A 24,132-nucleotide genomic window follows, 5' to 3' on the forward strand; every position below is an offset into this window, starting at 1 on the left:
ACCCGGGGGCTAATTCAGGCAGTTCAGTTCATGTACAAAGGCAGAGAAAGGGAAGGTAAGGAGTGTCCGGCCTCCTACCAGCTCTTTGAGGGAGGTGGCTAAGAGCCGACAGTCAGACTTTGAGGTCAGGGGGGTATGACCTTGGACAAGTTAACATCTCTGAGCTTTGGTTAACTCATCTGCAAAGTGAAGATAATAGTGGTCCTTACATCACAGTGTTATTTTAAGAGTTCGCATAGTATCTGGCACATGGTGTTATGCTAAAAGGATATGAACTATAATAATAGATAAAAACAAGCTCTTTGAAGTCAGATTAGGGTTCATATCTTGGCTGTCACTTAGTAGTGATTCCCTTAGGCAAGTTATTGAAACTTTCTAAGGCGTAATTGTGTTAAAATAGGGATAATAATATATAATCTTTCCGGATTAGTCCAAGGATGAAATGAAAGCCAGTATGATAGTATGCATATCCCTTGGCAATATTAAACACTTGGCAAATGAAATTATCGCTACATATATGAAATCTTACTCTTATGAATATTAGTTTTCCTCATCTGTGAAAATAGAACACACATCAACCCCATCCTCTTCCAGGTTTTGTTTTAGGCCGAAATAAGATAATGGATATGAATGAAATTTCTATTCATTCATGCTCTCATTCAACAAGTATTTGTTGCGTTATCTTTTGCGTGCCCAGACTATTCTAAGTGCCAGCAATACACCTGTAAACAAGCGAGGATGAAACTTCTGCCCTCACGGAGCTTGTGTTTCTGCCACTAGAGTGGAGGAGTGAGAGATGAATACACACACAAATATATAAAGTCAGGTAGTGAAAAGTAGGGGAGAGTAAGGCAAATCATTCGGGAAAAGTAAGGCGAGGTTAAGAGGATGAGGCTGAGGTAGAACAGCTGTGCAATTTTGTAAAAGATGGTCAAGGAAGAAATAGCCAGTAAAGGGCACTTGAACAGAGACCTGAAGGACACAAGGGGTGAATCAGACAGATGTCTGGAGGACAGTCCATGTGGGGTGATAGTCTAATATTCCTGAGATGGGAGCATGTTGGGTATGTTCGAGATGCCGTTAAGGAGCCCAGTTTGGCTGGAGCAGCTAAGGGAGGTGGGGTGAGTACGCCGTGGATCACATGGGAATTTGTAGGCCATGTGTTAGGGACTCAATTGAATCCCCTCAAATTCTATGTTAAAGCCCCAATACCCAATGTGATGATATTAGGAGATAGGGCCTTTCTGGAAGTAATTAAGGTTAAATAAAGTCGGAAGGGTCAGGCTCCAGTCCAATAGGACTGGTCTCCGTATAAGAAGAGCTATCTTTGCGTGTACAGGGACAGAGCGCCTTGTGAGGACTAGGGAGAAGGCAGCCATCTCCAAGCCAGGAAGACAGGTCTCACCAGAAACCAAATGAGCTGGCAGCTTGATCTCAGATCTTCTAACCTCCAGAACCGCCAGAAGATAATGGCTATTGTTTAAGCCACCCAGGCTTTTGTTATTTTGCTATGGCAGCCCCAGGACACTAAAGACAACAGCAAAGACTTTTAGAAGGGCAGCCATTAGAAAGCTTTAGGTAAGGGTGGGATGTTCAAAAGGACACTTTTGCTTTGGTGTGTAAAATATGGGGGCAAGGCTGAAAGCTAAGAAATGAGGCAGGAGATTATTACACTAATCCAGGAAAATGATGGTAGCTGCTCAGACCAGCGTGGTACTCGTAGAGAGTGGTGAGAGGGGGCTGAATTCTGAATGTAGGTCGGAGGTTGAGTCGGCACAACATGCTTGTGGATGGGAGGTGGAGTAGGAAAGAAAGGAACTATGTGTTGAGTACTGTGCTAGTAACTGGGGAAACAAAGTGTCGAGTACTGTGATGGTAACTGGGAAACGATGAAAAAGATCCACCAGCATGCATTTTCTTTTTTTTTTATTTAAAAAAAAAATTTTTTTTAACGTTTTATTTATTTTTGAGACAGAGAGAGACAGAGCATGAACGGGGGAGGGGCAGAGAGAGAGGGAGACACAGAATCGGAAGCAGGCTCCAGGCTCCGAGCCATCAGCCCAGAGCCTGACGCGGGGCTCGAACTCACGGACCGCGAGATCGTGACCTGGCTGAAGTCGGACGCTCAACCGACTGCGCCACCCAGGCGCCCCCCAGCATGCATTTTCAACACAGTGTGATAGGGTGATGACAGAGATGTGCACAGGGAATCTTGGAATCCCTGGAGAGGGAGGCCTAAATCATCTCACTGGAAAAGCAGAAGCTTCCCAAAGGAGGTGCCATCAGGTATGGGTTTGAGGCAAAGGGTTGGTATATGCAGGATATGTGCAGGGGTGATTGAAGTCACAGGGCCAGCCTGAGCAACAGCACAGAGAGGAAAGGACAGGTTGGTGTGCGTTAGGACAGTAGACAAGTCGGGGGGTTGGGGTTACCAGGAGATGCAGGGGTGATAGCTTATGACTCTGGGACTTCAAATCCCTAGGCCTTCAAATTCCTTCTTGTGGAATGAGGGGTTAACTACCACGCAGAGAGGAAGGGTGTGAGGGGTTGGTTACTGAGTGGCTTTAATAGAGGAAGTGTGTGCAGATTAGTAATTGGGGTCAGAGTCATTTTAAGGAAATAACCCCAAAGAGGGGGAAATCACTGTCTATGAAGGAATCTTCATGTATTACTGACAAAGCACAATATTGCAAGGAAACCAACCTTTAGCAATATGGAAATGACCAAATGAATTATGGTGGATCTACCTAACAGTCCATTCACTCAGTGGAATATTACTCAGTCATTTAAAGTGATTGATATGAACAGTATCTAGCACCATAAAAAATGCTTATGATATGAGTGAAACAAATAAACCAGGCTTTATATTTATATGTATAATCTGATAACATATATAAAAAATATATAAACATATAACATATATAAAATATGTCTATGTAAAGACTCAAAGGAACACACCCAAATAATGGATTATGGGTTTTGTTTGTTTTTTCTCTAATTTCTCATCATGTAATATGTTTAGTTTTAAAGTTGAAATTAATGATAAAAAATCAAAAAGCTGCTTACAAAAGCATATTTTTGTTATTTTTAATTAATGAAAACAATATATCACATATGATAACTTTATCAGAGTTGCATGAGGAGATAAAAATCAGTATTTATATTATTTTCTTCTTATGAAGTACAGGTTTTCAGCAGTCCTGGGTAAAGAGTGTCAGGTCACAAGACTGGGGCCCACTGAGAAGGCAGATTCTCTGAAAGAGTGAGCCAGCCACCACTCTTCTCCAGATTCTGGCTCACAAACGATTCCTTTCTTGGTGCTCTCACTTTAGATCTGGCCCAAATACTGTTCTCATTACAACTCAGCTAAGTTTTGACCTGATCTCAGTAATCTGCCATGTTGGAGGGAGGGGGCAACTGTTCAGGATTATCTCCCATTTTCTAATCCATAGGGATTAAAGATACAGCTCATGCTCTGGAAGGATCTGCCTAATAACTGAGGAAGACACCAAAGAAGGTAGGGAATGAGCCTCTGGGAGGGGCCAGAAGAATAGGTAGGAATTCACCACATTAGGTAAAGGCAGGATAGGGTATTACAGGTAGAAGAAAATAAGTGTGTGTGTGTGTGTGTGTGTGTGTGTGTGTGTGTGTGTGTGTGCATGCACACACACACTGAAAGGTGGGAATGGCAGAGAAGATTCTACAGATGAGTTTGGGAAGTTAGGACAGGGCTGGATTATGAAGACCTCTGAAGTCTCCATTAAGACACTTTGCCAATTCCATTAGGCAAAGGGGAGCCACTGACACATTTTCAGCAGAGGAGTAGCCTTTTTATATCTGTAATTAGCAGGATAAAGGACAGAGCAGTGTTTGGAAGGAGCGAGACTAAAGGTTGAGCACTTACGAGGCTCAGAGGACAATGTGACCTTGGACAAAGGTAATGGCAGCTGGGATTCACTCTTTCATTGAACGAATACCTTTTGAGCATCTGCTATGAGCCACACATTCTGCTTTGCTAAGCACTGGGGATATACTGCAAAAGGGGAGACAGACAAGGTCCCTGCCCTCAGGGAGCTTATAGTATAATGCGCTGGAGAGAGAAGGAAATGTTTCAGTATATTTCAGAGGCAGAATCAACAGGTCCTTTTAACACACTCTTCAGTGCTTAAAGGACAAACTCGACGAAGTCCAGCAGAAGTCACAATAGATAGGCTATCATTCCAAAGCCTACAACATTCATTCTCTTAATTGCAGCTAAAAGAAAGTTCCCACAAATACACTGGAAAAGACAGGCATTATGGGTATGGGCTTTCTCCCTGGCATGTGAAGTCTGAAGCTCGGGGTTTGAATAGTTCCATCAAGGGCCACAGTGGATAGAGTCCACAGAAGCATGACAAGGAACAGCGCAGAGGCTCATGGGCAGAAGGACAAGAATGGAGAAGCAAATCACATGAGTTGCAGGCTCAGCTCTGCGTAGCATTTGTTATGGGATTGAGCAGAAGTTACTACCTCGCTTGCAGACTCTAGTTCCTTGTCTGTCAGCAAGGAAACTAAAGCAGATAATCTCTGAGATCCCTTCTACTCCTAGAATGTCCTGATCCCATTTTTGCTTCCTAAAGTTTCTGAATGAATGAGTGTATCTCCAGGGATATAATACACTCCTATTCACAATTGGTATTTAAATTTATTACACCAACTTATAGTTCTATAACCATGTGTACTTTACCGAGTACTTTCACATGCACAGTACCACTTTCTCTTCCCAGTCACCTCCGACTCCCATTTTTATAGGCGAGGGGATTTGCAGCTACATGAGCAAGAGAGGGAGGAGATACAAGACACTGAGTCCACACAGACAAATGGCGAAGTGAACGTTAAGTCAGCCTTTTAGTTCCAAAGTGGTTCTTTTATCCACTTCAAAAGCTCAACGCATTAACCCGACAGCTTATTCTCCTGTTCTAATCAATCTATGTTTAGGATTTAACAACTCAAACAGGATATTAGGTAAGTCAAATAGGTTCAGCACCAAGAACTCACTAAAAGGAAGAATGACTACATTTTATTGAACCTAATTTGTAAGCCATCTGGAAGCATTACCTTCAATGGGACATCCAGAACTCGTGTCCCTAGTGAAGAGACGCTGATAAATAAAGACACCAGCATTTCAGTAACATTAAATCCACGTGTTAAACACAGAAAGGTGAAAAATCTAGGGGCACACAAGCTCTAGATGGTCTTTTTATTTCCCCTGGTAATGTTCCCAGGAAGATACATGCGTGGCCTCAAGAAAATTACCTGTCAAATAAAATTCCTACAGAAATTTCCTTTGAAAGAATCATCGTGCAGCAAATGGAGACACTCTCACAATATTTGGTGCCTAGGTAGGTTAATGCTGGTGGTTTGCATTCAAACTTACTTCTGGCATTAGTGAGTTCCACAAAACTCTTAATTTGAGTCTTAATTTTCTCATGAAAATTTTCTAGACATGAAAATAATTTCCTCTTAAGGCTGCTACAGGAGCAAAACTAGCAAAATGAGACAGGAGGGTAGAGGTGGGGTAGGTGGGTGGGGTTAGTTCACAGCAGAAAAGCCAGTCAGCAGAGTTTTCTGCTTTATCCAAGACTTGGTCTCATTCCCTTTCCCAACATTCTGACATTCTTACACTTGATTTTGGCTACGTTCTAGCTTCTCCATGGGTGTATCCCAGAGTTTAGTGGTTTAACTCTCTCCCAGTTTCCTCTCTGTGAGGTTCAGTCCATTCTGGATGATCTCTGAATAATACATGTGTCAGGCACATTTGTCTACAATCTGTTCAGAACAGATCTTCCAAAAGTCTGCTTGTACCCAAATGTTCTCCTCTACCTTATCATTATCTATCATCCCTCTTTCTCTTCCTTCTCTCTAAGAAATCTTTAGGGAACATCTACTCAATTGTGGGATCTGAGGCTTGGGGGGATAGTGGGCAGATCACAGATTTCAGTCAGACAGGTCTAGTTTCAAGTCTTAGCGTAGCAATTTACCAGCTGCAGGACTTTGAATAAATTGTTTCACTTCTCCCATCCTCTTGACATTTACCTATAAATGGGGGTAACAATAGCTTCCTTACATGTCTGGGTTGGGGTTTATCATCATTAGCATATGGGGGTTCTCAGTGATTCTTTTTTTAATACCTAGAGTTAGAAATAGATTCAGAAAAAAAAATGCAAAAAAACTGTGGACCTGGTCCCATAGGACATTAAGAGTGAGAGAAGAATGCAATAAACCATGCTAGTTGATTTAATAAAGAATTTCACCGCTCCCTAAAGGATACAGACATGTTCACACAGGATTGATGCTGGTCTTCCTCACCCATAGGAAACTGATTCTCTGACCCTTAGGTGTCTCCTGTCCTAAGCAGGGGGGTCTGAGTTGACCAGATGCCCTAGCGGACCTCATTATGCTTTATTGTGCCACTCTGAAATAAAAGATCCCCTTCCACAGGCCTCTCTTGATTCCACTTCTTTGCTTAGCCCTCTTGGTCTGGGCCTCTCCACTCCCTCCCTCAAGCCCCGTTCTTCCCTTATCAACCCTCGGTGTCTTCTGGCTCAAATTCATTTTCTCCCCAACACTAAAAATAAGAATCCTCATGTTACAACTCCATCCGTTGCCTGGAGATAACATTCAGCTCCTCACATGCAGGCAGACCTCCTCCAGCTGTGCCAATTTAATCCTGTTCTGTTGCTTCATTCATTTTGAATAGGATACCTTTGGCAGGTGAGGTGTTATGAACATCAACATGTTAAATCTTCAGTAAAGTAATTCTCCTGGGCATTTTTTCCCCATTTCATTTTGTCCAGGATGCTGTCATAATGTCTACTGATATTTCTAGACTTTCCCCTTGAGTTCCTAGGCAATTCATTAATACACACATCCATCCAACAAACACCTTCTTGAGAACCCACCAACATGCCATTGTGCTATAGTACTCATTTGATCCTTGTAAGAAGGCAGGGTGTGTGTGTGTGTGCGTGCGTGTGTGTGTGTGTGTGCACACACACACGCACGCAAATGCAGTGAGAGGGAAGGTAAGCCAGCTAGTTTTTCAACTTTGGCTGTTGTTCAATGATAAATGCATGCAGGGGAACAGGGTGAGGCTTGGCCACAAATGTGGCTTGCAGCTGTCAAACACATCCTCCACATCTTTATTTGGAAGTCATACACCTGCCAATTACTGAGATTTTTCTAACCAGGTTTGTGAGCTCATAATTGGTTGCCTATGTCACACTTAAGAATAGGATGTTCCCAGAGCCATCTGTCCTACTCACATGGAGACCCTCCTGTGCCAGAGATGACAGAGAGGCTCTTTTCTTTGAATGGACATCTACGTTATCCATTCATAACAGTTTCCTTTGTATATTCTTGATTTCATCACTTGGTTGTGTCACTTTGTAAAACTCCCTCCATTATAACTTTGAGTTCTTTTTTGCAGTCATCTCAGTAATAGGCTGTTCTGTCATGTTCTATTTTTTGCATTTGATTTTTGTTAGTTTTAACAAACATAGAATTTTTAGTCATTCTTTCATATTGGAAGCCTCTTGCCCTTTTTGGTCAGCTCTGTAATATTTTTTACAAGTGATTTTGAAATACATGCCCATCTTAACAGAAACCACTCTTCACTCAATTTCTTCAATCTGCATCTTCAAGAAACAACTTAGGCAAAAAGTTACTGTGGTAGACCCTGAACAGTGTAAGAAATCAGGTTACGAACATGTCAAGGTGTTTATTTTCATTAAAAAATAAGAGTGCCCTGATTTGCTACTCTCTTGTGATTTCTAAGGTTTAACATCTCATCATAACTGGCATTTCCCTAACCGAGGTGTGAGCTAATCTGAGCCTGGGACACAGATGTCAAGAACAGAGGGCTTCACATATCCAGAGCTGCTCAGGGATCACTGGACTCACAGAGGGCCTGAGAATAGCAGGTCGGCTATTAGTATACCTATTTTACATCTGAGGAAACTGAGGCCATTAGAAACTACACAACAAGCAGATGCAGTCAGCCCTCTGTGGTGGCAAAAGACAAGCACAGGTATTCATATTCTAAGTTCCATGCTTCTGTCCCCTCCCACCGTATCACACGATACTTTGTAAACATTCAGAATCAAGGTATTGTCTTTACAAGGCATGGGGAGGATGAAGAGGAGACAGGTCTGGGGAAACTGAACGACTAGAAGTACCTCTCTAGTATATTCACATTTATTGGGTTAACTTCATGAAGAGTCTGATTCTTAAGCTTCAAAAGATGAGAAGCGAGAGAGAAAAAAATTCCGTGGATGAGGTCACAGCAGTGAGTTTATGCAACTATTTCAGGTTGGGAGGGGCAGAAGTCCTGAGGAAAAAGTGGGATATATCCTGGGCTGAAAAACAACATTTTTGGATTATGAGTTTAATTTCTCTTTTGTTACATGACAGACAGAAAGAGGAATGGTGGATGGGAGGTAGAACAGGAATGGGCTTCCTTGTGAGTGGAGAATTCTGCATTATAGAAAGCTATGAGCAGCTGTATCATGTGGGGATCAATCATGGAAACAGAAACAAGCAGTGTTAGATGTATACACACACACACACACACACACACACACAATTTCCTAGTGCTTGGTTCTGTTCCTCTGATAATAAATGCCATATATATCTACACACACACACACACACACACTATATGTACTATATATATGAAAAATAAATATATATTTATTATTTATTTAATAGAGGAACTTGGCAAGCGATTGTGGGAACTGGTTAAGCAGTTTTAAGTCTGTTCAATTATGTCTGATGATGGAGCTTGAAGTCCACTGGGCAGGCGGTTAGGAGGGAAAGATGGTTATAAATGGGGAGAATCAGGAGCAGCCTGGAATCTATAAGCAGGCACTGAAACTCCATGAAAACTTACTGGAACCTTGGCTTTCACTGCTTCCCAGCTTGCCGATGTGGATGGCCTGCTGTAACCGGGGCCTTTTCTTAAGTGGCTAAACACACACATCTGGATGAGGCCTTGGGAAGCGGGAGGAGGATATGGGGAAAGGAAGAGCAGTTGTGGGCCCAGACACCGCTTTGTGCCGACAGGGTGAGTCAACAGATCACCAACAACAGGTGAGCTGCAGAGTGGCTGCTGCTTCCCTCCATCCTCCGATCTCCCAAGAAACTCTCTCATGGCCCACCTAACTAGAAACATATAGGAAACTGAATTCTGAGCAAGGTAATCCCATTTGCCACATTGGCATATTACAAAACCACCATACTATCTGCAATGAACACTGTACATAGGGCAGGGTTGACTTAGATACTCTTCAGATGCCCAGAAGCAGCTCAGGGAGCCCAGCAGACCTTCTGACTGTTCAGCAGCCAGGCCACTGTCTGGACAGGGAGGGCTCCCTGTGCACCCACAGACTTAGCTGCTTTCAATGTCTTCATCACTAGGGACTTCCCTTTTCTTTTTTTTTTTTTTTTTAAATTTTTTTTTTTCAACGTTTATTTATTTTTGGGACAGAGAGAGACAGAGCATGAACGGGGGAGGGGCAGAGAGAGAGGGAGACACAGAATTGGAAACAGGCTCCAGGCTCTGAGCCGTCAGCCCAGAGCCCGACGTGGGGCTCGAACTCCCGGACCGCGAGATCGTGACCTGGCTGAAGTCGGACGCTTAACCAACTGCGCCACCCAGGCGCCCCATGGGACTTCCCTTTTCTAAGCCCAGCCAAAGAGTGGGAGAGTGTCTTTCTAGCTTCCCTCTTCCTTGTTGCCAAAGATCAACACATCTGCCTTTTCATCTCAAAAATTTATAATGGCATGTATTATTATAAGCAACAGTGGCTAACATTCATTGACAATAGATAACAGGCCAGACTCTTTCGCATGGACTCTCTCATTAAATTCTCACAACAATCCTATATGAAAAGTATTGCTGTTACCTTAAGCTTACTGATGCGAAAATTCAAGCCTAAAGAAATTGATTTGCTCAATGTTAGACAGCTGTTACATGTTGGAGCAGGGATTGCAACCTAAGACATTCCGCTCTGGAAAGCAACACCACAAACATCAAACATACCAGATAAAGAGAACTGCCATGTGGTTAAGAACACGTTTAAGGTTTTTACAGTTGAACCCCCTGGTGTCAAGAATCTCCTACTTCTATCCAAGTTGAAGAATGTGTGGTTTTATCAGGAGAGGAAAAGTAAAAGTGTAAACAGGACCTGAGAAAATCAACAGGTCGGCAAATAGGAGACACTAGGAATTCTGAAAGGAGGAAAAAGAGGAGGAAGACTGGCGAGAAAAATTTTTCTTGTCTTATTACTATCTCACCATGATGACACCATGGCTATAAATGAATTCAAATGGACACATCTAGTTAACGCAAGAAATAAAGAGCCAACGGCTCAGTTATGTCAACAGATGGCTTTCAGGCAATTTTTAAAGATAAGTGGCCTAAAAGCTCCAAAATAACACCAAGGAATGGGGACAGTGGTTTTAGCAACTATTCAGAATTGGGTTCCCAGGGATGCCTTCTCTGCATGCTCAGGGTGGGTCACTATAGGGTTGGCTGATGAGAACAGGCAGACGGTCCTTCAAGTCTACTTTCAGGAGACACCAACAGCACAGAAGCCTTGGAAAATCACTGAGCGCAAGCTGGCGTACAAAACCTGGTTGCTGAGGAAATGTAACAGGTCAAGTGCACAGCTCTCAAACCAGCATCTGTAATATGTGGCTGAGCAGCTATGGTTCCGTGTGGCTGGGAGCAGCTGTTTTGCGCAATGCCCAGCCTCAAACCCCTTCTCACCCAGCAAAGTGTTGCTCATCTTTTGAGGCACCTCCCTCTCAGTGCTGTCTCCAGCATTGCCCTTCTGGGCTTATTGCTGTCTGGTCTGTATGATAATTGCTTACTTCTCTGAGCAACTTGAGCAGAAGGATTGTATCCTGCATTTTCTCACATTTCTATTAATAACATTACAAGTACCTTGGGGATGCTCTGTGGCTTAGTCACTGCACTGCACCCTCCACAAAGTGCACACCACCATGACTATGTGAAAGCCTAGAATTCCTTCCTTTCCAAGGCCTTTCAAAGTTCTCTGTCCTCTGTCCCCACTGACCCTGCCCAAGTTTATCTCATCATCATCTCTTTCTAGGAATAGGTGAATAATCTTCAAATATCTCTTCTGCCACCCTCAATGCACGATTTGTCTCTGCTTCAAAAGGACAGGACTTTCTTGAATTGAAGACAAGCTCTTAGGACTGCTCCCAGAGGTGAACCTCCAGGGCTCCAACTTCCTCCAAAGCTATGTTTCACATTTTTTTTTTTTAACATCCGGGCATACTTTCTCCCAAAGGCAGTGCTTCCTTCTTTGGCTTGTTGATTCACCCTTCCTAATTGAACAAGCCAAGAGAATACTTCAGAGCCCTTTAACTTTGACCCACGGAGGAACATAGACCACTGAGCAGCCTTAATTTTTAAAAATCAAGACTTTCAAGACAAAATGATTCAATAGGTGTTATACATACCTGTATATTTCTACCATTCAAAGATCTTTGGGGCACATTGTCCTTAATAATCACATAAGATAGATATTATTGTTCCCATTTTATAAATAATACAACAGAGGCTTGGAGCACTGTGATGGCTTGTGCAACATCTCAGTTGATGAATGGCAGAGTTCAAGAATAAAACCTTGCATTCCCAGTCTAGGTAAGGCACACATCTGAGAAAGCTTCTACTCCATTATTCTGGGGGTTTACTGATTTTAAACTTTTAAGTCATCACATATCTATATATTTTCAACCTCTGTCTATAGGCAGAATGCATTAGAAAGATTTATTGGACAGGCAATCTAGAAAAGATGACTGTTTTCAGAAGCTACTGCTCCCCCCGTCCTCCTTAGGTAGAAAACCTTAATTTGTCTTTCCAAATTCACTCCCCCTCAGAGAATAGCTTTGTGGATGGAAAAGCAATAATAAAAGACCAAACTCAGTCCAGCTGCAAATGATCAGTCTCTTCTCTCCATTGTGGTAAATCACAGGCTTCCCCCAGGTCTGAAGCTGCTTATATGCTTGGGGAGCTGGTCTGAATAACCTGGCCAGCTACAGGGGAGAGTGCTTCCCCCACCTCCAAACCCCCATTTCTCATTTAACTCTACTCATTAGAGGAGGCTAGGGCACAAGCCAGGTTAACATGTCAATAAGTCACCAAGGAAATGCAAAAATTGACAGCTGAGGAATCCCAGCTCCCAGCCTTCTCCACTACAGAAACCCTCACAGAACAAGTTTCTCAGCCTCCTTGCCAGGTCACTTAAATGAGGAGTGACATTTGAGTCCCTGAGAGTAATTAATTTCCTCTATCTCCAATAGTACCTCATATTTTTAATGAATTTTTACAAGTCTCAGATCCTCCAGCCTCTCAGCTCCCTCCCCAGTCCCGCTGTTGTTCCCCAAGGTCCCATAACGAATAGCTCCTACTCCTATTTGCCTTGCAAACTCACATAAACTGGAAATGATAAATACATTATCTGGGCTTTTTAACGGACCATTGTTTAATTTTCTATGCCTGTCTGGTTGGGGAAGAGATGAATATTACCTTGTGGAGAATAAGATTTCTATTTCATTTAAGGGGGGTTGGGGGTAATCTATGGCAGGAAAGCAACACTCTGTTCATCCTAATAGGCAGTGCTAATTAAAAGTGTTCAGAAGGGACATCCATCTACCAGTCTGTGATTCATTCAGCATTATCCCTGGTAAACAAGAAATAGATACTGCAATGAATGCTTCTAATTTGTCAAAAGAATAGGCATTTTCAATTGTGTCTTCTTGGCTCCCCGTATGAAGTACAGATTTCAGTGTTGCCATCATTTAAAAGTTTAGGACCTCAAAATAATAGTATTTGCTCCTTAAGCTCGTAAATCTCCGAGTCTGTTTTCAATGTAGAAACATTTATCTTACATATGGTTTGACTTTAGTTTCAACAATTGAAAATGGTTCCTTCTGTTGGTAAATATATTGAAACAGAGGGCATTTGAGGAGAGCTAACATAGTTGTGTTTAAAAGCAAACCATTTGATGGGTATTGGGATGAGCACTGGGTGTTGTATGGAAACCAATTTGACAATAAACTTCATATACTGAAAAAAAAAATAAGTTAAAGCAAACCATTTTGAGACCACCTACTAGGAGAGGCTAAAACCCAGGCAGGAAAACTTAAAACTCCTAATGACACTTCCTAGATAGTTAAAGAAGAGAAGAAAGGGAATCACTATTCCCTTTCTCTAAGCACAAACACAAAATAGACCAGAGAAAAGTGACCCTAAGCTCCAATTCCCAAAGGCTCCATGAACCCTCCAGGATGTTTTAAGGAGGAACACAAAGCACAAAGCCACACTTGAAGAGGATTCAGAGACACTTATGAGCCATTTTCCCAGAGAGGAAGATTTTCCTCATACCCGCAAGTCAACCAGCCTCAAATATTTACCTTTGTGTTGTGTCAAAGAATCCCTCAATCATGAAGATTTAGAGCCAGGGTTCACCACCATGTCTTGCCGAAGGCTGAAAACAAATAAAATAAGATGTTTAAGAAAGTAAATAATTATTTAATGGCCTTATTTTTCTTTCCTCTCTTTCATTCAAGGAACATTTCCTAAATTCCTACCATATACCAGGCACTGGAAATACAGAGGTGGCTAAAACAAAAACACCACCACCACCACCACCACCAAAATCAACAAATCAGCCCATTTTAAGTACTAGGCAAGAGGTGTTACACAATGCCCCCCAGGTCGGAGGGAGTCAGGATACATGTGTATGTGTCTAAAATGTGTGTGTACACATTCATGTGCATATCTACACATGTGTAGGAATTCTTAAAGAATTTCTCCAACTTCTAATTCATCTGACTCTCTTAAAGGCATGAGCTCTTGCCTTGAGATCAGTAAAGAAGACGGCACTGGAGAAAATGTCAAAAGTCTTAAAAGTGATCATACACTTTAATCTGTAATTCGCCTTCAGGATTCCTTCTCAAGGAAACAATATGCACAGAGATTATCATCACAATGTTATTTGTAAGAAAGAGACAACTGTTACAGGAATGATAAAATGAGTGTTAGTGTTTGTACATAGAAGAATATTAACGCACATATAAAAAAAATTAAAAAAATTTTCAGGATATGAGAAAATATGTAGAATATAATAAAATTACTTAAAAATTTGAGCTCATCCATGTACAAGTTGCTCTTAAAAAATATATCAGCTGCTAACAGTGGCTCATTGTAGCACGATCATAGGTTATTTTTCTCTTGTCTTTATGCTTACCAAGTTTTCTATAATCGTGCATTATTTTCTAAATGTTAAATAAACATACAAATAGGAGTTTCAGGGGCAACATCACCATTTCTGTGTCACTTCTCCACACCCGCCCCCTCCCCCCCCCCCCCCCCCCCCGCCATCAAAATGGGGGACCCCATGCTCCGTAGTACCAATTCCATCCAGCAGGTAAAACTGCCCGGGGACTGTCCATTTCCACCTCTTCCTCTCTCTACAGACTTATGAACCCTTACTTCCCAGGAACCTAATCCAGAAGCAAGTTCATAGTCACCACTCAATATGCGCTGCATGCATGCATGAATGTATGAATGAATAAAAGACACAATAAATGGAACTGACCTGACAAAAATTACATTAAGAAACATGTTCATTCAAAATAATCAGTGACAATACAAGTTAAGTTCCATTTGGATTCACAGAGGACGGAAGAAGATGGAAAGCAGAGAGATAACAATTTTTCTGGTAAGACAGTGAAACATAAATAAATAAATACATAAATAAATAAATAAATAAATAAAAGAAGAGCCCATGGTTAAAAAAAAGAGAGAAAAACTCAACATAATAGAATACCACAGCCTACTGATCTTCCAGTATATTCCAAGCCCAAGAATCTGCTTAAGGCAGGAATATTTATCTAGTAACAACAGCCCATTATGGCAACTCAGTTATTTTACATGTGTGAACTTATATACACATACACTAAGTAGACACTTGTTATTAGTTTTAATCAGCAATGGCTGGTTGACTTCCTACTCAAAGAAAAATACAAAGCTAAGGGATAGATTATTATAATGTTTTATTGTAAATGAATTCAATTTAGTTTACTCATAAAACTAGTGAAATATAGCCAGGACATTAAGTTACAGTTATGTTTTTCTGGAGATAGATCTGGTTTGAATCTCATCTCTCTTTTTAAGAGACGGAAAATCTTGGGCAAGTTATTTGACCTTTCTCAGGCTCAGTTTTCTTACATATAAAATGGGATTATTTTGAACCTTGGTAGGGTTAATGGAGAAAATAAATAAAATGAGAGAAAGCATGGCATTTAAAATTGACTTCAAGCTTATGCCTGTTTACATCAATACTGATCTTCGGTTTCATTATGTGCCATGACATGTGTTGAACACTGCACAAATAGGATTTCATTTCATCCTCAGAATATTTGTTATGAGGAGGCACTATTTTTCCACTTTATAATCCTTTTTATTTCTGTAATGTTGGTAGTAATGTCCCTTCTTTCGCTTCTCATTTTAGTTATTTGTGTCTTCTCTTTTTTTCTTAATCATTCTAGCTAAAAGTTTGTAAGTTTTATTGACCCTTTTGAAGAACCAACTCTTGGCTTTGTTGAGTTTCTCTCTTTTTAAAATAATTTCTATTTTATCTCATTTTTCCACTTTATAGGTGAGAAAACTGATGCCTAATTTTAAACAGTTATTAAGTATGAGTCAAGACTTGAACCTAGAATGTCAGGTTCCAAAGCCTAATCTCATGAACTGCTATGAAAAGAAGGCATTGAATCTGGGTTTGTATATAGTCTTTGTCTAATAACAAAATTCAGTTTACAATTTTGCCATGTCACACCATATTATTTGATATGCTATGGCTTAAACTTTATTCCTTGTCAGTCACACTTAAGTACCCTCCTATTTCTTTTCTTATTAAATATTTCAAGCATGAAGTTGAGCACAGACATAATTATAACCAAAACTTATGTACTGCCACCCAGCCTGGTCAGATATTACCACCCTGTCATATTCGCTTTAAACATTTTCTTTTAAAAATAAACATTATAAATATAAAGAAATTATCCCATGAATTCCTTCCCATTTCCACAAAAGTAACTATACTCCTAAATTTCCATGCATGCTTTTTTGCTTCTAATACATGCTTTGCCTCCATAAAAAACATATAGCAGTGTTTTGCATGTTTTAAAATTTCGTTTAAATGATATCCCTCAGTAGGCATCCATCTGAAGCTTATTTTCTTAAATATGTTTTAAAGATTTTGCCACTTTGATAGAATTGGCTTACATTCATTCATTTTAAGATTTAGGTGATATTTTATTAGGTATTTAGATTGACTTAATCATTCATATTGGTGAACATTTGGGCTGTTTCCAAACTGAGCTAACAGGAGTAATGCTGCAGTTAAACTCCTTGGACACACGTGTATGAGATTTCTCTATGGTGTATGCATCTTCAAAGTTATTAGATGTAACACATGGCTCTCCAGTGTGGTAGTAGTAATTCATACGAATCTACCTGAGTTCACAGCACTGCCAACATTTGGTATTGCCAGACTTTAAAAGTTTTCCAAAAAGATGGATATAAAATATCTTCTATTTTTAGCATGCACTTCTCTGATTACTGGTGACATTGAACATTCTCTTGTTATTTTTATTTTATATTTTTGTAATGGTTTTTTGGCTACTTTAACATATGCCCATTTTTTTTTTTCTATTGAGTTGTTCCAGGGAGGAAACAACATACACTAAATATATAGGAAAGCAGAATGTCTAGTGTGTCATATGATCATAGGTGTCATGACGAAAGCAGAAGCAGAGGGGGGAATGAAGGCGCTAAGGTGAGACCTCAAGTTCAAAAAAGGTAGTTAGGGAAGACCTTACCTGGGAAGTGACATTTAGCAAAGTCCTAAATTTGGTGTGGGCATAAGCCATGGAAAGAAACAGCAAAACGGTAAAATGATAATATTTAATCAAAATATGTAGTGGTACCTCTGGATATGTTATAATTACGTTCTATACTAATTTGCATGCTGGGGATTCAACCCTCTTGCGGTTATGTATGTTCCAACCATTTCTCCTGGTCCAAAGCGTGTCTTTTTGTTTAAAAAAAAAAACATATACAATGTTTAAAATGTTAATGTAAGGCAATCTCTTAGTACTTCTTTTAAGGTAGGTGCTTTTTTATTTTATTTTATTTTATTCATTACATCCTTTCCTACCCCTGTGTCATAAAGACATTGTCCTATAATTCGTTCTAAAGTTTTTTTTTTTTAAATTTTTTTAATGTTTATTTATTTTTGAGACAGAGAGAGACAGAGCATGAATGGGGGAGGGGCAGAGAGAGAGGGAGACACAGAATCGGAAACAGGCTCCAGGCTCTGAGCCATCAGCCCAGAGCCTGACGCGGGGCTCGAACTCACGAACCGTGAGATCGTGACCTGAGCTGAAGTCGGACACTCAACCGACTGAGCCACCCAGGCACCCCTCGTTCTAAAGTTTTTAAAGCTATGCCTCTTGCATTTAATTTACTTGGAATTGATATTCTTTACATGGTGTCAGGTTAGGATTCAGTACATTTTCTGTATATTTATGCATCCTCCTTGTACCATTTATATCTTAGTCTATGATTTCTGCATTGATTTATAGTGATATATTTATCATGTACAAAGTTTTCAGTCAGTAAAGTCTATTTGGGGCTCTAGATTTTATTCTGTTGGTCTAGTTTCATAGTCCTGTGCAAACCTGTTTTACCTTGATTACTATAATTTCACCCTAAATTTTCACAGTTGACAGGGCCTATCCATCTCTCCATCTATCCATATATACCTACATCTACCCATCCATTATTATTATTCATAAATATTTGCTGAGACCATAGTTGTGCCAAATACTGCTTTGATCACTGGAGATTCAAGAACACACTAAATGAATATTTCTGCCCTCATGAGCTTACATTCCAGGGGATGGAGACAGACACCAAATTAAACAAAGCAATAAATACAAAGTATGCCAGATGATAAGTGCCATGAAGAAACGTGACATAGGGGAAGATCATTCAGCAGATTATCATCCAGGTGTTAACAACGCCTGATACAATAAACTGAAAAATCTAATGGGACAACAACAATGAAAAAAACACTCCTTTTCAATATACACCAGACCTAGAGTTTGCAGAAAAAATAAACAATGCTCATGCTTGGAATCTATTGAGAGTTTACAACTTTTGGTGAAGAACCTCTACCCATGAGGGACGGCGTATAAAATTGCAGCCTTTCCTTGCCAGGTCGTGACTACATAGGAGAGTCTATTTTAGTCATCTAGGAGAGATGTGGGCACACATGCATTCTGTCTGGTCCTTGACGAATGACACAGAATCAAAATGAGACTATTACTTGTCAGCTGGACAGTATGGAAGCCTGGGACAGACTCTGCTTTTGGAGATGTGGGAATAAGCCCAGAGCCCCCAAACACAGCTTCCAGAAAAACACCAGTGCTTTGCAAGTTGTCTGTAGGTATATTACAGCTAAAATATAATATGCACCATCATTGCTACCTTCCTTAGTTCTTGGAGTAAAAGAGCCAATGGAGAGTTGCTTTTTCAAGGATATTTTTTTCTTTTGCCAGTTTTTCCATCTTTGGCAGTTATCATTGCTACTCCGTATGAAACTTAGTATGTTTTCTTATCAACACAATGGGCCCTGTGTGAAACTGGACAAGTTATTTCACCCTTCTGAATATCAGTCTCCTCACTTTAAAATGGGATAAGAATACCTAATTGCGGAATTGTGATCATTAAGTACTATATTGAAAGACCTTGGTATTGTGTCTGCTATGTGGTAGTCACGGAACAAATGGCAGGCCTTATAATTAAATTGTTTTACAAATAATTCTATGTATTTACCAAAGATCTCTAAGACATGCCCAATTCCTGGTATCTGCCTGGAATCTAGAATCCCTATCTAGAATCCCAGGCGCTCTGAGCATACAGAAGGTAAATACATAAATTAGGACCACAAGTCCCAGATCTGGCCCTAGCACTTTATCATCGCCAACACATGAGGACTGCTTATGTCCTGCCACGTGTAAACAGCATCAAGTTAGGGCTACTTCATTTGCACAGCCTCCCAAAACTCTACAGCCAGTTGGATAGGGGTGGCCTAGATGGGAATACACTATATCTGCGATGAACACAGCGGGGTTTCCTAATTTGCATGCAGCCAATCATAACAAAGGTAACATCCCTAAGGGAGCCAATCTCAGTAAAGGGGTTCCTACTATGGAGTGAGAGGATCCTGAGCTTGCATAGCTCCCACTGCAGGACCCCCCACCCCACCTTCCTCCTCCTAATGTTCCAGCCAGTCTCTGGCTAGAGGTCTGGAAGTTGTTTGGACAAGAACCCTCATGCAAGATGCAACCCACAGTGACAGTTTAGTGGCAGCCACGACAGTGGCAGCATCCATACCCCCAGGGCAACTAGTGGGCCGGCAGAGTTACCCCCTAAAGGTTTAGGGTACTTTGACCTTTGACCTCTACTCCAAATGACTATGTTTCTGTGTGTGGTGTAATTAAACATTAATAAGAAGGAAGGTTTAGTCAAGATAGATTAAATACTTTTATATTGGATACTTCCTTGCTATGGGTGAGTAATTCTATAATAAATATAAATAATTGGTAAAAATATCTCTCATTGGGTTCTGCTTGGTACATCAAAGACAGCACATGAATATCATATAGGTCACAAGTCTTTGACCCTCCAGTAGCTTTGACAGACTGATTCACTTCTTCATTTATCCATCTATCCATCTACCCATCCATCCACCCTTTCCTTCTTTCATTCAACAAATGCTTAATGAGCTATGTTATATTCTAGGCATGGTTCTAGGCCCTGGTGATATAATGGTGCTCACAGTTAAATGGGGACAGGCAAGCAAATAATGACATGAGACTACGAATAATTCTCAGATGAGAAAGTATTGGCTGTTAAGAGAGCACAGATGGGGGCTGTCTGAGAAGGAAGTCCATGTAGTTCACATTAAAGCCAGTTAAAAAAAAAAAACAAACCAAACCAAATCAAACCAAATGAAAACTTCAGTACTACTGTCCTATTTGTTCCAATGACTCTGGGTCGTCTGGCATCTCTCACCCTTGCTCCTCCATCTTGCAATGTTCCTGCGGCTACTGTCCATATCAATCTTCTCATCACGCTCCTTGCTTTGCTCTTGGTCTTAATGGACTATGGGCTTTTTCATCTGTGACTTTCAACACTTCTGTATACATTGCTTTTCCTCATTCTCTGACCTTCACATTCTGGGCAGTTCAGGTAATACACTGGCTCAATTCTCTGGGAGGCCAACTCCCACCCCTTTCAGCCTGATGAAGCAGCCTGCCTCTTGAATAAGTTCTGGGGAGGCTCCCAAGCAAAAGTTCCTTTGCCCTAGGACCTGATATCTCCAGATGCCCCTGGAGGCACAAGTACCCAGCACGGAGCTGACTGCCATGTGTGTTGATGGCTAAAATTAAGGGCAGCAGGGCAAAAGTGGATCTGCTGATCCCACAGTTAGACAAGCTTGCATTGAGGCTGTAAAACATCCTTGGAGGAGCACACCAGTAAATTGTCCCACTAATTAGTTTATTATTTCATTGGAGAGATCAAATACATAAATAAAATTAATAAACCCTGCAAAATAAGTGCATCACTGGAAATAAAAGTATTTCTCAGGTCATTGCCTTAAACACAGACATTACATGCTAGAATAATGTTAACACAAGAGAAGCAAATCGTGCTGCTTTGCAGGCTGGAACGTATCAGCGGCAGCTGGAGGTTGGGGAAGGGGTGGGTGGTGAGTCTTGGGATGGGTCAGAAAACATGGATGGTGTTCTCTACCCTGTCACTACCTACAGGGTGACCTTGATCAAGTCAATTTCCCCCCTGCTCCTACTAATGAGCTCGATTACTCGTCAGTAAAATAAGCAGATTGGGTGGTTTCTGAGGTTTCTTCCAGCTATGACATTTTAAGATTATGGGAACCAAATGAAACCAGACCAGGATTATTATGAATTTAGTCAATCAACAATGCATACTGAAAGTGAAATGAAATCTAAGAATCCATTAAAATGTGGATTTGGAAGGAACTTAGATAACATTTAACCCAACATTTACCTTATAAATAAAGAGAGCCGGGGACAGACTTTGCATTCACTGAGGGCCTATTATATACCAAAAAACAAAACAAAACTATGCTTAGGATAGTCACACACCAACCCCAAGAAACATAAGCTCAGAGAATAAAATGTGGCCAAATCCACACAGAAAACATCAAAATGAGGTTTCCTACTCCCTAGATGAAAACTTTTCTGCCAAACTGTGTTCGACTCCCTTGTCTCTTATTGGGACCCCAGGCCAGTTTGTTCATTGCCTGGCAGGTCACAGGACTCTTGAGAGACACCATGGGTGGTGGGTCTGTGCTCATTCTTGACCATTATAGTGACATTCCAAATTCTGCCCTCCCTCTGCTAATACTGTAACATCACTTTGCAGTTTAGAGTACCTGTTGGATATTGAATTCGACCCTCTTAAGTATTTGAAGAAAATATCATTAGATCTTAAATGTATATAAATAAACTCTCAGAGATAAGAAAGGGGTTGTCCAAAGTCCCACATTAGTAAGAGGCCAAGATGGAATCCAAAGGATGTATGACCTCAGATCAACTTTTCTACTAAATGTCAGTAACTTGAACATTTATGACTCATTTTTTTCTGATCTCACTACACTGTATGATACCCTACTTTGTTGATTATACATTTTAAATTATATGTGGTAATGAGTGCTGAATATCTTTCCCTCCCCAATTTTCTACCGTATGGTTTTTAAAAACCACAACCCATTATTCAATGTTGAATAAAAGGCATATTAAGACACATCTCAGAATATATAAGTAACCATTGCTGGGGTTAATTTATATTATTTTATAGTATGCATGTGATTAATCCTCATTAATATGAAAGTCTCCTTTGTTGGGGTGCTATGTACAAGTTTAAATGGCTAATTAAAATAAACAAGAACTGAGAGAGAGCAAAGGCTGAAACCAGAACTTGTGTGCAATTCTCAAAGGTCAATTTTTAATATAAATGTAAATGCAAGTGTAAGTTGATAGGATGGGGGTGGGGAGAAAGTAAAATCCATGAAGTCTTAGAGTCCAAGAAGAGGCAACACAGACTAGTGAAAACTATACTCCTCTGGAGTGAAATAGATACCGTTCTGCAACTTCTGTGTGAATTAGAAGCCCCTCAACCATTCTGAAGCTCAGTATCTCTTTCCCCAAAATGAAGCTATTCTGAGATCAAATGAAAGAATGAATGTCAGCCAGGGCTTCGTACATGTAGCATTTGTAAGCATTTGTACCAAATGCAAGCATTTGGTAGATCTATTATTAGGCCCCTGAGTCACTGCCTCCACATCTTTAGTTGGTCTAGAAAATATGGCTTTGTGAGAACAAAGACAAGTTAATGTAGACAAAGTAAAATGTTGAGTTTTTAAAACCAATTTTTCGCTAGTATATATAAGAAAGAAGCCATACGTAGTGTATTCAACTAACTCTAAGATTTATAAATTGTGAACTATAGACTCTGGAAATTTGGGCTCCTGGCATATTGTAGATATATTTGTCTTTCCTTCCCAATATATGCAGAGCTAGGTAAATTACTCCTTTTAAATTATTTCAAGTACTATGCAAACATTTACAACTATAAGGCAAAATAAATCCTACACCATAAACTTAAGACACAAGTTTGAAGAGCAATTTAGCAATATATAACAAAGCCTTAAAATTTGGTTAAACCTATGACCCACTTTTAGAAATTCATCCTAAATAAATAATTATGGATATGTCCAAAGATTTGGCCATAAAGATGTCCACGCATCTTTATAACAGTGAAATATTAGAAATAAAGAGGTTTGACAACAGTGGTCTGAATAAATAAATTTTGATCTATGCATATTATGAAGCCATTAAAATGATAATGAAGAAGAATATTTATGCCATTAAAATAAATTCCTAACATTTTAAGTGGAAAAAAAAGGCAGCAGAATGTAGAAGATGAGACCACTTTTGTAGAAAGTACTTAAGTGTGCAACAAAAAGATGAAAGAAAATGCCCCAAATATTACGAGTGGTTATCATAAACATGTGGGGGAATTTTTTTCTTCTTCGTGTTTATTTGTATTTCCTAAAATTACTCCCATAATTATTTTTAATTTAGAAAGTACTGATCCTCCCAAATGTATATTAAAATCATGCCATAAAAAACATGGACACACAAACAGCATTCTGGTAAACCAATTTGAATAGAAATTTTGACAAATGCAATATGTTTATTCTATAAAAGTTAAGCAGGGGTGCCTGGGTGGCTCAGTCAATTAAGCATCCGATTTTGGCTCACGTCATGATCTCACAGTTCGTGGGTTCGAGCCCCACATCAGGCTCTGTCCTGACACCTCAGAACTTGGGACCTGCTTCAGATTCTGTGTCTCCCTCTCTCTCTCCCCCTCCCCTGCTTGTGCTCTCTCTCTCTGTCTCTAAAAAATAAATAAACATTAAAAAATTTTTAAAAAGTTAAGCAAATTGATAAGAAGAATATTTTGATATTCTAATAAATAAAAAAGGCATGAAGAAAATAATTAATACAATGAATAGGCAGGTATGTGGAAATATTCAAGTTTAGAATCAAACACATGCAAATAAATAAAATTTGGTGGCTTTTAAACCTATTAAATGAGCACAGTTGAAATAAAAAGAGACCAAAAGACAACTATTTAATAATTAGTGTTAGTAGGGAGGTAGATATTAGCATACAGTTTAGGTAGATGTTTAAAATGGTATAATTTAATGCTATATTTGACTAAATGATCTTACTTTTGGGAATTAAGAAGTGATTTTGCCTTGGGGGATGATTTAGAAATCACTCTAAATACAGAATCTATATTATAAACAAAAATGTTCAGTGTGGCATTATTTGTGAAAGGATAAGTGGAAAGATGCTTATCAGTGGGATACA

At 40.0% G+C, this 24,132-nt stretch overlaps 1 protein-coding gene across 8 annotated transcripts in view; it reads right to left on the reverse strand.

Annotated features, from left to right (window-relative positions):
• DAB1 (DAB adaptor protein 1) overlaps positions 1–24,132 on the reverse strand; it is a 1,144,406-nt gene that overhangs the window by 592,140 nt on the left and 528,134 nt on the right. For all 8 annotated transcript variants that reach the window (XM_043575105.1, XM_043575098.1, XM_043575094.1 and 5 more), the window contains exon 4: positions 13,486–13,559. The gene's annotated coding sequence lies outside the window, so the exon portion shown is untranslated. The remainder of the gene's footprint in view (positions 1–13,485; positions 13,560–24,132) is intronic.

The sequence above is a fragment of the Prionailurus bengalensis genome, chromosome C1, assembly GCF_016509475.1.
Source record: "Prionailurus bengalensis isolate Pbe53 chromosome C1, Fcat_Pben_1.1_paternal_pri, whole genome shotgun sequence".
In the NCBI taxonomy this organism is placed as follows: domain Eukaryota; kingdom Metazoa; phylum Chordata; class Mammalia; order Carnivora; family Felidae; genus Prionailurus; species Prionailurus bengalensis.